Source organism: Paralichthys olivaceus, chromosome 7 (genome assembly GCF_024713975.1).
Source record: "Paralichthys olivaceus isolate ysfri-2021 chromosome 7, ASM2471397v2, whole genome shotgun sequence".
Classification (NCBI taxonomy): domain Eukaryota; kingdom Metazoa; phylum Chordata; class Actinopteri; order Pleuronectiformes; family Paralichthyidae; genus Paralichthys; species Paralichthys olivaceus.
Window position 1 is genome coordinate 14,648,843 of NC_091099.1, and position 6,775 is coordinate 14,655,617.

Sequence of the window (6,775 nt, forward strand, 5' to 3'; positions counted from 1 at the left end):
AGGAGAGAGGGGGGAATGATGAAGGGGGGGGCTGTCGTTTCTTGGGCTGCCCTGGGACTGGCAGTGTCTACTCTGGCGAGCTGGTCTCCAGGGCCATCCTCTCACTTAGCCCCTAAATATCCCTCTTTCTGGAGTTTAGCACCTCCTTTAACATAGGCAAAATAAATGGCTTCTCCTAATGCTCTAATTGGTGGCAGTTTGATGATCAGGTATCACCGGCCTTCAGGGCTGAAGCACCTCGTTGTTTTGCTACAGCTGTGTGAAAGAGCCAGTCTGTACCTGTTGCTTCTAAGATTTTTTTAAGTAAGGAAAGAAAAACGCTTGGTAGCATGTGGTCTGTCGGTTCCTCTGAACTGTCTTTTTTCCATGAAGTCAAAGTAAAGCATTTGACATTTTAAGTTAAGCCTGGCTACTGATCTCTCCTCCTCAAAATCCCTGCCCCCTGGCTGGGATCTGTGTGTGAATTGTGAATCAAATGAGTGGCTTAAAAATGGTTCAGCCTCTCTCTCTCTCTCTCTCTCGCACCCACTCTCTCCTTGTCTCTCTCTCTCAGTGTAGTTTGATATGTGACTGTCTGACTCCTTTATTCTGTCCATGTGTTAAAGATTTTGAGAACAAAAGAACCAGGGGTGTGTAGAAGCACCAATAATCTACAGAATGCCTCCTCACTAACGATCCTAAAATTCTCAGGCTACATCCATACTACTATGTTTTCATTTGAAAACGCAACAACTCTGCTACAGATGCACCTGCCTTCCACACTACTATGGATTTTTAGAGCCGCTAAAAAGGAAAGTTTGGAAACAGTTCTGGCACCATTTTAATTTTACTCCAGGGCTGTGTTTTAGTCTTGAAGGGCAGAAACTGAGATGTTTGGAAACAATGATACAACTTCTTACATGCGCAGGAGATGAGCTATTATTCAAGCTATATCTGACGACTAGGGCAGGTCCAGATAAAAACTTTGAAATGATTTTCTGGTTTGGGTGGGGTTACCTCTCACTGGCTGGACTCTCTACACATGCCTATAATCAGGGAAAATATCGGGCGGGGGTCAGTTTCGGAAAAAGAACAACAAAATGCTTGTTGCGGTCAGGCTTGGCTAATTTCCTTTTTGCCGTGGTCGGGTTTGCACAGATATTATGGGCTGAGCTGACTCTACTGTACTCAGCCTTTTTATCATCTTGTCTGTCATGTGAGACTTCAGCATCCATCATTGCAAATAGCTAAATTGAGTGAATGAGCTGTCAGTCAGTTTTTGACATCACTGAATGACACTCCAGAGGAAGCATCACCTTTTAACCCTGGCCAGAATGGGCTTGTTACACTGCCACATATATAAAATAAAAGTAGAAATTGAATTAATGGAATTGGGAAGCTCACTGACAGGCTGGGTCTCTACCCTAAACTTGTTAATTTAGAGTTGTAGATAAAAAACTGTTTACTTATTATCTATGGAGTAAAACCAGACATATTATGTGCGTTAAAGAAAAGTTGTCTGCGTCATAGAGAAATAAGGTTGGTATGCTGGATGTTTTGTTTTTTTTATATACAAAATGCATCATGAGAGTCCACTTTGTCTTCCCACAAACATTACATTTTTTTGTATTGGGTTAGGGGGTCACAGGAAAGATTTGAAAGTTGAAAACTGTCAGAGTTCTGACTTTATAAATAAACATGTGTTCTGACTTTAGAAATAAACATAAACCACATTGTTTTGTTGCTTCATCAAAATAATGTTCTTAGTATGCTTTATTCTGGTAGGGTTTGGGCAGTGAGAGGTAAAAACTTTTAATATGGGAAGTGAAGGGCAGAGGTACGGTGGTGTCAGTTTGTTATTGTGCTGTTTGCCTCATGGTTGCAGCATGCCACTTTCCATCAGTTTCCCAGGTTAGCCCTGTGTAAGGCTTTAGGCTGGCTCACTGTTTACAATACCTCCCATTCAGGCTGCTGCTTCTCAATGAAATGTCTATTTATAGAGGCCACTGGCGTGCAGAGAGTCATCTGCTTGTTCTGAATGAGGTCTGGTGGTTTTGACAAGGTTAGCTGGATTAAACCATTGGAGGATGGGGCTGAAGGACAGGTCACAGGGTCTCATTGGGGTGAGAAGGCCACCATGAGAAGACTGGCTGCCTTTATTAAATGTGATGGTCAATTTCAGCACACTGTTTAGTTAAATGCTGGACATGTGATGAAGCTGAGCTAGCCAAACATTTACTCAAAACCCAAACTCCAGTTTTATCCCTTTAATGTGGAGTTCATGTCTGCCCTTCTCCTACACTGACGCCAAGTATGCATAGATTTCTGTTCTTATGACGGGAAGCCAATATAAAGTGAGAGCTGTTACAACCGGTCAGCAGTGTCATGCACAATGTCATTGAACACTGCCCTATAGATGCTGTTATGGCCCCATCTACTCAGCCAAAATAGTTCTCAGAGAAGAAGGCATTTCCCAATAAGTAACCAGCTTTTGTATCAGTAAGATGCTTCATTTCCTTGGAAAATATTTTTGACTGAATACAAAAGGTTCCTGCACTGATGCACTAATGAACTGAAAGTATTTTGTCAGTTTTCTTAAAGGTGCGTTATTGTGCCACATGACCTCTTGGCTAATATTGCTGTTGTGTTGAGGAAATGTTTTCTGCAGAATTGAAACTTGGCAGAAAAAGAATGGGGAAAATATGGCAATTTCCTTAATCCTCACAGAGCTTTTTCCCTTTCTGTGTCTTTGTTTTGATTCCTCGGCCTGTGATGATGTTTCCCACACAGTGGTGCTGCAGCCAACTTGCCCTGCTCCATTGTGCTGCTGGCCTCTCTTTGAACCTGTACAGCTATAAACATGGCTAAGTGCTCTCCATCAGGAGCAGGCTTGCTGCAGGACAATACTGTGACAGGAATTTGCAGCACACTGTCCCCGACCACGCACTGGAGCAAAAGGGAGAGGGAGACAAGAGGCTGGATGAGACACTTGAATACAGCTCAGTTACCAAACCCTCTGACCCTTGCAACAATTCTACCAGAGATGTCTGTCAGATTCTTGGAAACACCCACAAACTATACTCACACGCCTTCATCGTCATTATCTGCATCCCCTCCAACCTCGGGCCATTCTCTCATCTGAGTGGAGTTCAACCAAACCCAAACAGAGAACTGATCTTTCTCTCTTTTAATATCGAAATGGAGCCTTGCTTTGTAAGCTGCTGCTTTGGCTTCAAAGATTTGGCCAGCTATCTCTGCAGTATCTCCCAGAAAAACACTGTCCCTGTGTGGTCAGGATAAGCTGTGTTGGGATGAAGTGCACATGAATGCCAGTGTGGTCGTGTTTGGACAATTTAGCAAGGCTACGGAGTAAGAACCCTCAAAGTCATCTAAACACAAGGATTCCTCAACCTCCCAGTCTCTCACAGTCTTGACTGAGTGGCTAGATGATAGACAATCTCTGAGGTGACTTAAGATGGATAGTACTCATGAGTAGTGGACAGATTTGAAGAGTTTATGGCATATAACTTGCTATTTTCCCCCACTGTTTAAAAGCCGTAAGTGTTACTTTGTCTGTCTATATGCTGAGTGCCCTGTTTGTGTCTCACAAGTGTATTTTTGCAGTAGCCCTGCTCTCAGCTCCTCCTCTGCAGCCACAGATCCCCCTGAGCAAAAACCCTGCCACCCACACAGCTAAGATACCATCTCATGCGCAAACACAAGCATAAGGGGTCTCTCTAACGCACACAAATACACTACATATGTACATACATTCACTGGAAGATATTGTAGGTTAATTACTTGGTCAGAGATACATAGAAACATTGCTTTTATCATATATCTGTACCACTTTGACCTAAATCTAGCTGATGTTGTTGACATAAGTGTACATTCTGCCCCTAACTGGAGCTGTTCTGGCTCTGAGGGTTGAGACCTTCCACGTCAGTGCAGGGTTTACTCAGATCAGAGACAGTTTCATTCAAGACTTCAATTAAAGCCTCCACAACCCTTGACTCATTTTCCACTCTCTAATTTTTCTAATGGCTGGGACAGGAGGCTGGGAGCAGCACAGCCAGCTCTGCACTGCTCATTAGCTCCAGCACCGCCGCCCGCGCTGCATTTAACTTAATAATGAGGCCAAATTAACAGCAGCCCTGGCCTTGCTCCAGGTGCATTGTGGGTGAGATGGAAGGTTTGGAGGATGGGAGGAGGGGAGTACCTGGCCAGCTGAGGGGGTTTAGACAAAGCAAGGCAGTAATGACTGGAAACACAACATCTTATGGACTTGGGCTGTAAATGCCTGTCTACTCCCACCCAACACCCTCCCTGTCTGCTGTGCCTGTGATCTAAAATCTGCAGACTTTTCTCAAGATTTACCCAGCATTAATTTCTTCTTTTGAACCAAAGCATACAAATATTCAATACATTTGCCCTCAGGACTTGGCCAGATTGTACTGGCAAGAGAGTGCAGGGAACTGATATGTTCCAGAGCAGGGAGTTGTGCAGGGTGGTGTAAGGTTGAGTGTGGATGAGTGGAGACAACATGTCCTCATCCCCTCCTGTGCGTACCCTGCACAGCCATGGTCATACTCCAGCTTATCCCTGTGCCAAAGTGGGCGCTGCCAAAGGCTAAGTGTTAATGAATCCAGCCAGCCTGGGAAAGAGTACAAACAAACAAGGCCATGAATGACAGACATTTTCTTCAGTCGATATAGGCCCTCACTCATGATTAATATTTTGCTCTGCATCATGTGCCCATTGAGCCAGATTCTTAGTGCTGCAGTCACAGAAAATACCACCCTAATACATATATGTTCTTACAATAGGCTAAATGTAAAGATGGACGACATGACGGCTCCTCAAAAGTACAATCAAGGCATCTTGATCGCCATCTTGTGGCTGTCTGCACTTTTGGTCATAAATGTCGTCTCCTCAATGTTGGTGAATGGAAGGTAGGCCAAAATAGATGTCAAAGTACATGTCAAATTATATGTTTCTCAAAGATGGTGTCTGTCATTTTAGGTAGTTCTATCACACTGAAGATTTTCAATGAGTCTGGTTTTAATTACTTATTTTATGTTTAAAAATTGGGTGAAACGTCACGATTGACTGCAGAGACTGACCGGATTCATTAAGCATGTGTATCCGTAAGACCTCAATACTGGCTATGGTTCTTACTCAACCAGTACACATGTGAGTTTATATTATTCTGCACTGACAGCCTCATCATTACTCTGTTGATTTAATATGAATATATGTAGTAAGTCTCATTAGCTTTTTTAGTTATGCTACATCATAGCTAATAATATGAGGGTTATGTTTTCATCAGCAGGATTCCGCAAACCACTCCGCATTACCCAAGTAAGAATCTATTACATTTTGGAGCAGACCCAGTTAAATGGTTGGATACAGGGAGTTTTTTTTTTTTTTACCCTTTCTTTAACAAGGTGCGATAGGATATCACCCTTGGAAGAGGTACAGTCTCTGAGCGCTTATTGTGTTTGCTTAGCTGCCATTTTCATTCAAATGTAAAATAATACAGGCAGTTACATGCCATTGTTAATAAATAAATATAATTTTATTTTTTACATTTTGGTTGATATTGGACAACCACGAGTCATTTCTGGCAACCACCTATGTCTGGATAAGAAAACATAGTTACAGTGTGAAAATGGTTTGAAGGTCATTTATTATGCAGCAGATGGGATATTTGTATCTGCTCATTGTTTTATCCATCCAGTTCCAGATCCATCTTGCTAATATTTAGCAGTTTGCCTTTTAGGATGCTATAGTAGGTTCAGGGTTTTAAATCTTAATTAAACACAGACCCACTAGGAAAATTTTGAATGTGAGAGAAAATGTTACTTTAAAAGCAGCGTTACCTCCAGCTCTGAGCCAGGTGATGACAGCTCCACCTCCCCAGAAGCTGCTGCATGTTATGAAGAATACTGAGAGAAGTGTTTGTTCACCTGCGGCAGGCCGTGGCAGCCAATAACCTCAAATGTCCATTTCCAGCAAGGCGGTCATGTGACTTCTCTCCTGCTATCGTGGCCCTGATGTGAACCCTGACCTCGTGACAAGGTTAATTTTAATTCCCTTTGTGGAGCGTTCAGGAAACAAGTTCCCATTTTCTTACTCACTCACACTAAGTTGAGCGACGCGCTCTAATTAGAAAACCAGGTTATAGCATAGTTTTAGACTGCTGTTATATTAATGACCTGGCACACTTTAGTCTGATACAGGCTGCATGCAGGTGACAGGGTGATGGATACAGCAGGGTTTTATCCAGCTTATGTGTTTGTGTCACTATAATTAATTCTGACTCACTTAAATCAACAGCAAGGAAATGACCGTGCATGACTTGAAGTTTGCTTGTATGCCACTGCACACACAAATTCAAAAACACACTGACTCTCAGCAGATTTTCTGAGCATCGTAAACAAAACAGATTCTTTTTTTAAATGAAGAATGACAATGCTATTGGACTGCTTATGTAACTCTGTGGTTTTGTCTGTTCTCTGTGCTGTATATGTACAATTTCCATGATCTGGTTTTCAACTGGCAAGCAGCCTGGCACATTGTAGGTAATTTTCCCCTTCGGGTAGATGTTGTTTTTTTTCTTAACCGAAGCCTTTGATATTTCAGCTTCTTTTTATTCAAGCTTTTAATGTCTCCCAACAAAATAACTCAGGAATACATTACCACTGAGTCAAATGTATTTGCATCCCTGGACCATATAACGTCAGGGTGTTTCTCATTAGAAAGAATATTAAACACTTGCATGAAGTTATTTGAT